A 10,229-nucleotide genomic window follows, 5' to 3' on the forward strand; every position below is an offset into this window, starting at 1 on the left:
TATATATATATATATATATATTAGAGGTTTGTACTTGTGACAAACAAATTTTTGTATGAAAGGACTATTGTTGGTTCAGAAACTATATTGCGATGAGATTTCATTTGTGAATTCTATAACATTAAAAGTCCACTCATCACACATCCTCAGGTGGATTAGGGATGTTACCCTCCATCTCTTGATCTTCTTCCTCTTATTCTTCTTCTCCAATCACTCCTTTCCCTCTTGCTTCTCTTCTCAATCTCAAGAATGTTCTCTCTTGTTCAGAATCAAATGAGGTTGATTCACCTTTTCTCCCTCCTGGCATACAACCAAACAAACCATAAACACAAAAGCAGAACACTCTGTTGCTAGAGTGAGGTTGTGGTTAGTAGAAACAAAATCTCAAACGGTTAGCATGCTTAATAAAAATAAAAGAAAAATGCTTAATCTAGATTATCACCTTACTTAGTTATTGTTAATCTAAATCAATCCCCGGCAACAACGCCAAAAACTTGATGAGGGAAAATACGATTCCACACAAACTAACCGGCAAGTGAACCGGGTCGCATCAAGTAGTAATAACTCACAGGAGTGAGGTCGATCCCAAAAAGATTGATGGATTAAGCAACTTTAGTTAGGTGATGGATTTAGTTAAGTTGATAGTTGGTGATTTGAGTTGAAATTGATTGACAGAATGTAATTTGCAAGAATTGTAAATTGTTGAAAGTAAATTGGCTGAAACTAAATTGCTGAATCTTAAAGTGCAAGAAATCTGAATGAGTTAAAACTTAAATTGCAAGAAATATAAATAACTGAATCTTAGAGGGCAAGAAAGTAAAATTGTAGAATCTAAATTGCACGGAACTTAAATTGCAGGAATTATAAAGGGAATTGGGTGCAGGAAATCAAACTGCAAGACAAATCAAATGGAAATTGAAATTAGAGAAGTTTTAAGTGAAGAAAATCAGAGAAAATAGTTCATCAGGGATCGGAGATATTCTAATCCTTCATGAATCAATTGGGTCTCAACTACCTTCTCAATCATATCAGTAGATCTATGGTGGATTGAAATTGATTGGATCCCAATTCTTTGGCAATCCAATCTCTCTAATCACAATCAATCTTGCCAATTCCTTGATCTAATTGTCATGAGAAGAGGTTAAGTGAAAATCTCTCATCCATAAGCCACACTAACTCTCAAGATCTCAATTCGTCCTGAATGGTTTTGTTCAAGAGAGTAGTGAAGGATAGAGCTCCAATTCTAATGCAAGTGATTCCCCTTCCGAGGCTCATACGAGCATTCAATTGAATTCAACCCCTTCCGGAGTGAAGAATTCTAAATCAAAACAGAAGATATCCAATAGCTACAAAAATAAATTGAGAAGAAGAAGAATTTCATTGATTAATTGGAATTATAATAGAGCTCCTCTCCCTAATGAATTTGGGGTTTAGTTCATCATTGCTCAAGTAAAACCAGAAAACAGAAGGTTGTAGAAAGAAAATGCAGAAGAAAATACAAAAGAAAAAAATTCAGATATGCAGCTAAGTACACAGCTACAATTCCCTACTGACTAGCCCTCCTTCTAAATCAAATTTCCTCCTATTTATACACTTTCCAAATTAGTCTTCAAGTCTTTGGATTAGGCCTTCTTTGAAGCAAGTAAGAGTGGGTCCCTGTGATGATGAAGAGGGCAATTGGCAATTCACGTTTTTTATCTGCATGGGTGCTCAATTAAACTGGTGGTAGTGTCAATGTTGGCCTCAAACTTTGCAAGAAAATGTTGAATCAAACGTTGGCTCGAGAGAGGATTTCCAAAGGGCTGGACATTGGCGCCAACGTTGGACTCAACGTTGGTGCACCAACGTTTTTCCACCCACGCGTAGGCGTCGTATACGCGTATGCGTCAAAATGGAATTTTGCACGTATGCGTCGCTTATGCGTTGGCGTCTCTGGCCAAAATATGCATCAACACGTACGCATGGTCCACGCATGCACGTAGATTACAATTTTTCAAATCCAATTTTTGGGTAGCTCATCGTGGACGTTGGAGGCAATGTTTGAGGTAGCGTTGGACCTCCAACGTTCGTTTGGTCACGCGTACGCATGACCCACGCGTACGCGTGACCCACGCGTACGCGTGACCCACGCGTACGCGTGAATGGTCAATTTTGCCATTTCACGCGTGCGTGTGACTCATGGTTACGCGTGGATTAAGAAAATTTCCTCTTTCATGCGCACGCGTCACCCAAAATTTTTCTGGCTCTAGAATTGAAAACCATCGAAGACTTTGGAAGTAATGTTGGACCTCCAACGTTCTCTCCAATGCCAGCACCAGCATTTTGTAGCTTCCCACGTTTGAGGTAACGTTGGATCACCAACGTTGCCCTCAACGTTGGCACCCATTTCTTCTTTCCAAAACATTGCATCTCCCTCTCTTCTTCAATACTCTTTCACTTTGTTTCTTCCTCTTCTTTCTTGCTTCTTTCTTGCCTTATTTCCACCTACAATCAATCAAACAATTGCCTCAAAGTTTGCTGTAATCATGAGGTATTTACACCATTCATAATATCTAGTAAAAGTAGCATAAAACTTTATGAAAAAGCACATAAACAACCATGTTTAATTGACTTGGGAAACGCATGAAGTTTCAATCCAAACACTTACTTATTGTGCAAGAAAGTGCATAAAAATATAATGAAACAAAAGAAAAATACTTGTGAAACTAGCATAAGATGACTTGTCATCACAACACCAAACTTAAATCTTGCTTGTCCCCAAGCAATCACTAAAATAAGAGAAAGGCATGAAAACAGATAAGCATATATGTCCTTATTAGTAAAGAATTGAATTTGGCTCATGGGGTTTTATGAAGACAGAATGCAGTTCAATTATTGTCAACTTCAAATGTGAAATGTCCCTGTGAGTGTTAACTAGAGTTGCTACTACAAGACCTTATTCTGTATTGGTCATTGTGAGATTTTCTTTCTTTCCTTTGCTTTTGAAACTTGTTTTTCAATTGTAGCTCAGTGTCAAGTATTGCATCAGCTTTTTGGCTTAATTTTCAATTAACACATCCTCACTACAGACACTTGGCTCACAATTCTTCTTAAGAACATTGATGCCCAACACCTCTTTGGGTTACTAAATGTCTTGTAACTAGGTCGCTCTTGATAATGGACTTTTAGTTGATGATCGCGGGTTAGTTAACCCAAGTTGCCAAGCGTTGAAACACACCTTAGAATCTAATCATCCAAGAAGATCCCAGTACAAAGACACTACAGGCATATGTCTTAAGGTCCAAGTTATTGGTGTCTATATTTTATTCTTTGTTTCTTTCGTTTGTTTATTGCCAATTCTTGGCTTTTCTTTCTTTCTTTCTTACTTTTCCTCCTCTTCCAAGGACATTTATTCATTAAAGGTTCATAGCAGCAACTAAGTTTACACTTGAAAGAAACACTCTACCTCGTAGCTTTTATTATTGAGCTTACCAACTAATCAAGCAATTACCACCACTGATCCTTATTCTAATGTCTACCATATTAGACTATTACAGATTTTTGTTTTAACCTTTTCTTTTATTATGCAAAAGGGGGTACAAGACACACATTGAAGCAGATGAAAATAAAGCAAGCACTTACACCAGAATACTTGGCATACATCATAATTTGCACTAATTAAGCTAATTAGCAGGGTATATAGAAACTTCCAGTTTAGAACTTTTCAAAGCAAAGGGAATTAAGTGACAATACAACCTCTTGGGGATGTCTTCTAGCTTTCCTTTTGTCCTCATCATCTATAACTTCTGTATTTCTTTTGGTGATAATGCTTGAATCTTTCAAGAGGTCGAATGCTTCCCTGCTTAATCATTGGAAGTTGCTTGTTCCCCAAGCACTTAAGAACACGGTTAACATGTATGAACTGTTGTATGTTTTTGAACTTACTTTGGTGTGGGAACACCAAACTTAGTCCCTTGCTATTGTCCATAGTAAGATTAATCATATGCATGAAACCTTGTGATTTTATTAAGTAAACCAGCAAGAAAAAAAAAAGAATTCAAGCAACTGTCAAGAAATTTCCCTGATTGCTTTGGAATTTATGACTCCTGATGTTCTTCAAAGGGTTATAGTGTTTTTCCATCAAATCTTGGTGGGACACCAAACATAAAATCAAACATTCACCCTTTTTATACTCCTTTTGGTATGTAACACCAAACTTAATTCCTTACAATACAGGGGAATTCTTGAATTTTATTGAAATAGCTATGAAAAGAAAGCTACCTCCGATTGGGTTGCCTCTCAACAAGCGCTTGTTTATTGTCATTAGCTTGACGTCCTTCATCCTTGTTCATCCTAGCTCCTGAATACTCTCTTCTTTATTCTAAGATCCTCCCAGGTAATGCTTGGCTCTGTGACCATTTGCTGTGAATGTGTCCTTTGTAGCCTCATTCAGAAGTTCAATGCTCCCATAAGGGAGAACCTTTGTCACCAAGTAAGGACCAATCCATTTGGACTTGAGTTTGCCAGGAAAAATCTTGAGCCTAGAGTTATATAAGAGCACTTGTTGTCCTGGTTTGAACTCCTTTTTCAAGATTTTCTTATCATGCCACTTTTTAGCTCTCTCCTTGTATATCTTTGCATTCTCATAAGCTTCCAATCTGAATTCATCCAGCTCATTAAGTTGCAATAGCATTTTCTTTTCTGCTGCTTGAGAGTCAAGATTGAGGAGCTTAGTGGCCCAGTAAGCTTTATGTTCTAGTTTTCCACAGGCAGGTGACATGATTTTCCATAGATTAGCTGAAAGGGTGACTTCCGAATTGGGGTTTTGAATGCGGTTCTATATGCCCACAGGGAATCATCCAACTTTCTGGCCCAGTCTTTCCTTGTCACCCCAACTGTTTTTTCTAGGATTTTTTTTAGTTCTCTGTTTGCCAATTCAGCTTGGCCATTAGTTTGAGGATGGTATGGGGTGGTCACTTTGTGAATTACTCTATATTTGTGGAGTAATTTTTCCATTTGTTTGTTGTAAAAGTGGCTACCACCATCACTAATAAGGCCTTTAGGCACCCGATATCTGGTGAAGATGTGTCTCTTGAGAAATTGAAGGACAATTGGTGCATCACAGGTGGTTGTGGCTATAGCTTCCACCCATTTGGAGACATACTCCACTGCTACCAGAATGTATTTGAAGGAAAAGGATGGAGAAAAGGGCCCCATGAAATCCATACCCCAGAGATCAAATAGTTCTACTTCCAGAATGAAATTTTGAGGCATTTCGTTCCTCTTTGTTAGCCCTCCAGCCCTTTGACATTCATTGCATTGGTGCACAAATTCTATGGCATCTTTGAATATAGTTGGCCAATAAAATCCACTTTGAAGCACTTTAGCAGCTGTTCTTTCTGGCCCAAAATGTCCACCATATGCTGAACTATGACAGTGCCACAATATGTTTCTCATCTCAATTTCAGGGATACACATTCTAATCATCCCATCTGGACACCTCTTAAACAAGAATGGCTCGTCCCACAAGAATTTATTGGCTTCATTACACATCTTCTTCACTTGTTGTTTGGTAAACTCTTGAGGAATCTTTCTTTCCACATTGTAGTTTACAATATCAGCAAACTAAGGTGCTTGCTGTATTTGGAGGAGAGGTTCATCTGGGAACTTTTCATTCACTAGTTGTGGTGTATCTTGGTTAGCCTCTTGTGGTAATCTTGACAAATGATTTGCCACTTGGTTCTTGCTTCCTTTCCTATCCTTCACCTCAATGTCAAATTCTTGTAGTAGCAGCACCCACCTAATAAGCCTTGGCTTGGAATCCTGTTTAGATATTAGATACTTGAGAGCAGCATGATCAGTGTATACTATAACTTTTGAACCAATCAAGTATTGTCTAAATTTGTCAAATGCATACACAATAGCCAAAAGCTCTTTTTCTGTGGTGGTATAATTGTTTTGTGCCTCATTTAACACCTTCCTTGCATAATATATGACATGGTGCAGCTTGTCTTTCTTTTGGCCCAATGCAGCACCAATTGCAACATCACTTGCATCACACATAAGTACAAAAGGAAGTCCCCATTCAGGGGGTGTGATGATTGGTGCTATAGTGAGTTTCTCTTTCAAGGTTTCAAAGGCATGCTTGCAATTGTCATCAAAGATGAAAGGATTGTCAACCACTAGAAAATTGCTCAGTGGTTTGACTATTTTTGAAAAATCCTTGATGAATCTTCTATAAAACCCAGCATGCCCAAGAAAACTTCTCACTGCTTTTACATTGACAGGGACAAAAAGTTTTTCTATGATCTCTACCTTAGCTCTGTCAACTTCTTCACCCTTGCTTGAAACCTTATGCCCAAGAACTATACCCTCTGGTACCATGAAATGGCATTTTTCCCAATTCAAAACTAAATTTATTTCTTGGCATCTTTTCAAAACAAGGGTTAGATGTTGCAGATAGGTGTCAAAAGAGTTACCAAAGACAGAGAAATCATCCATAAAAGGCCTCTAAAAATTTTTCTACCAAGTCGGAGAAAATGGAGAGCATACACCTTTGGAAGGTTGCTGGATCATTGCAAAGTCCAAAAGGCATCCTTCTGTAGGCAAAAACTCCAAATGGATAGGTGAATGAGGTTTTCTCTTGGTCCTTGGGGTCCACTACCACTATTTGATTATACCCAGAATATCCATCCAAGAAGTAGTAATAAGCATGGCCGGCCAATCTTTCTAGCATCTGATCAATTAAAGGGAGAGGAAAGTGATCTTTCCTTGTAGCCTCATTCAATCTTCTATAGTCAATGCACATCCTCTACCCAGTTACTGTCCTTGTAGGGATTAACTCATTCTTCTCATTGAATATGACTGTCATTCCTCCCTTCTTTAGCACAACTTGGACCGGACTCACCCAAGGGCTATCAGAGATTGGGTATATTATTCCAGCATTCCACAGCTTCATCACCTCCTTTTGAACCACTTCCTTCATGGTTGGGTTGAGCCTTCTTTGAGGCTGCACCACAGGTCTTGTGTCCTCTTCCAGCAAGATTTTATGCATGCAGATGCCAGGGCTTATACCCTTGATGTCATCAATTGTCCATCCCAAAGCTGTCTTGTGAACATTCAACACTTCAATCATCTTTGTTTCATCTTCCATGTTTAAGGAGGAATTGATGATCACTGGCAAGGTTTCTTCTTCTCCAAGAAATGCACACTTGAGATGAGGAGGGAGGGGCTTCAATTCTTGCTTTGGCACTTCCTCTGTCTTGCCTTCAAGGGAGATTTCAAAAGCTTGTTTCTTTGTGACATCTTGATCAATTCCCATTTCTTCTTCTTGTTCCTCCTGGACGTTGGTTTCAAACACTTCTTCCACCAAGTCTTCTGTCATTTTCACTCTCATATGCTTTTCTTTCTCAGGAGGGAATTGCATCACTTTAAAGACATTGATATTCATTTTTTCATCATGTACCCTGACGGTCATTTCACCTTTCTCCTCATCAATGATAGCTCTTACTATTGCTAAGAAAGGTCGCCCCAAGATGATTGAGTTGTGCCCCTCTTCTTCCATGTCTAAAATGACAAAATCAGCAGGGAAGATGAATTCTCCAATCTTCACCAACAAGTTTTCTACAATTCCATTAGGTATCTTGAGTGATCTATCAACCATTTGAAGTGACATTCTTGTTGGTTTGACTTCTTCTATTGCAAGCTTTTTCATCAATGAGAGAGGCATCAAGTTGATGCTGGCTCCTAAATCACAGAAAGCCTTTTCTAGTGTCATGTTGCCAATGGTGCATGCTATGATGAAACTCCCAGGATCTTTGAATTTTGGTGGGAGACCCTTTTGAATGACAGCACTGCACTCTTGGGTTAGGATCACTGTCTCCTTTTCATTCCAGCTTCTCTTCTTGTTAATGAGTTCCTTGAGGAATTTTGCATATAGAGGCATCTGTTCCAATGCTTCAGCAAGTGGGATATTGATTTCTAGCTTCTTAAAAACCTCCAGAAACTTGGGAAATTGTTGATCCTTGAGCTCTCTTTGCAACCTTTGAGGGTATGGCAGAGGAGGGATGTAAGGTTTCACCACTTTCCTCTGTTCTTGTAGGGGCTCTGTCATGACTTGTTTCCCTTTCCTTGAAGCCTGTGGCTCATCCTCCGTCTCCTTGGGATTTTCTTGGTCGTTTTCCTCTGCTGCCACTTCTTCCTTGCTATTAGCCTTATCATTCTCTGCTGGCTTCTTGTTGGCTTCTTTATCATTCACCAAAGTCTTTCCACTTCTTAATTGAATGGCCTTGCATTTTTCTTTAGGATTAGGGATGGTATCACTTGGGAAAGAGTTGGTTAGTCTCTCAGTTGGCTGTTTGGACAACTGTTCAATTTGTCTTTCTAAATTCCTTAGTGTTTGGATGGTTTTGATGGGTTGTGTTTCAGAAATTATTTTGGTTGGAGCTTCTTTGCCAAGGTTGCTGGTTCTGGTTCTCTCCCCACTTCAAATTGGGGTGGTTCCTCCGAGATGAGTTGTAAGTGTCTCCATGGAAATCATTCTGTCCAACACCTTGGTTATGCATATACTGCACTTGTTCAGGCTGCTGTTCCTCATAGCTTCCCTCCTGCTGTCCCCACACAACTGGTGGTTGGTTAGTTGTGCTTTCTGTTGCAAGTTGTAGCCCATCCATCCTCTTTGACATCGTTTTAATCTGTTGCTAGAGTTGCTGATGCATAATCTTGTTTTGAGCCAAGATTGTATCAACACCTTCAAGCTCAAACACGCCTCTCTTGGGAGCTGCTTGTCTTTCAGAGGAGTAGAAATACTCATTATTGGCCACCATGTCTATAAGATCATATGCCTCTTGAGCAGTTTTCATCATTTGCAAGGATCCTCCTGACGAATAATCCAAAGCTTTCCTTGAATTCATGGTCAAGCCTTTATAGAAATTATGCAGCTCTACCCACTCACTGAACATTCCTTCTGGACACCTTCTGATCAAAGCTTTATACCTCTCCCAGGATTCATATAATGATTCTCCTTCTAACTGCCTGAAGGTTTGCACATTAGTTTTCAGCTTAATGATTCTTTGAGGGGGGTAGAATTTGGCTAGAAATTTGATAACTAAATCATCCTAGTTGGTGATGCTTTCTTTAGGGAAGGTCTCTAACCAATGTGTGGCTTTGTCTCTCAGGGAAAATGGGAATAACAGAAGCTTATAGATGTCAGGGTGGACTCCATTGGTTTTAACAGTATCACAAATTCTCAAAAACACAGAGAGGTGTTGGTTTGGATCTTCAGCAGCACTTTCTCCATACTGACAATTATTCTGGACCAGGGTAATCAATTGAGGTTTGAGTTCGAAGTTATTAGCATGGACATTGGGGGTTAAGATACTGCTCCCACAATTCCTTGTGTTAAATTTAGAACATTTTATCAACCTTTTCTCACATTTATTCAATAAAATAGCATGGTTTTGTGATTCTCTCTTATTTTGTGCTTAAGTGTAAAAACATGCTTTTAGACCTTTAACTTGATGATTTTAATTCACCTTTGATTCCACTAGATGCCTTGATTTGTTTGTTAAGTGATTTCAGGTTGAAAAGGCTAGGAATGGATCAGAGGAATGGATAGAAAAGCATGCAAAGTGGAGAGATCATGGAAAGCCAAAGATTTGGGATGCACTCATCCACGCGCACGCACAACAGACGCGCACGCGTGGATCGTAAAACCCAAGGACGCGCACGCGTGCTGTACGCGTACGCGTCGGTGCTATCACGTGACTTTTAAGTGAAAACGTGCCCAGCAAATTCACAAAGGCTGTAGGGCCCAATCTGAACCAAATTGGCACCAAAACGCTTAAAAGGACCAAGGATTGGAGAGTAAAGGGGGATTCCATTTTTTCACACATTAGGAAGTTAGATCTAGTTTTAGTGTTAGTTTTAGAGAGAGAAGCTCTCCCTTCTCTCTAGAATTAGGATTAGATTTAGGTTTTAATTCATGCTTTCATCTACTTCTACCTCTCAATTTTTTGTTGTTATCTCTTGTTCTCCTATTCTTTTGTTGTAATTTCCTCTATGTTGTTTCCATACTTTGTTGTTGATCTACTCTTGTTCCTTTTACTTTCTTTTAATCCAATTTAAGGTAATTCATGATAATTGTGTTCTCTTTGATTGTTGTTGTTGATTATTTGTAATAAGTAATTGTTAGATTTCATTCTTGTTGTCAATTTACTATGCTTCCCTTTTACACCTTCTAAGTGTTTGTC

This window comes from Arachis hypogaea, chromosome 16 (assembly GCF_003086295.3).
Source record: "Arachis hypogaea cultivar Tifrunner chromosome 16, arahy.Tifrunner.gnm2.J5K5, whole genome shotgun sequence".
Classification (NCBI taxonomy): domain Eukaryota; kingdom Viridiplantae; phylum Streptophyta; class Magnoliopsida; order Fabales; family Fabaceae; genus Arachis; species Arachis hypogaea.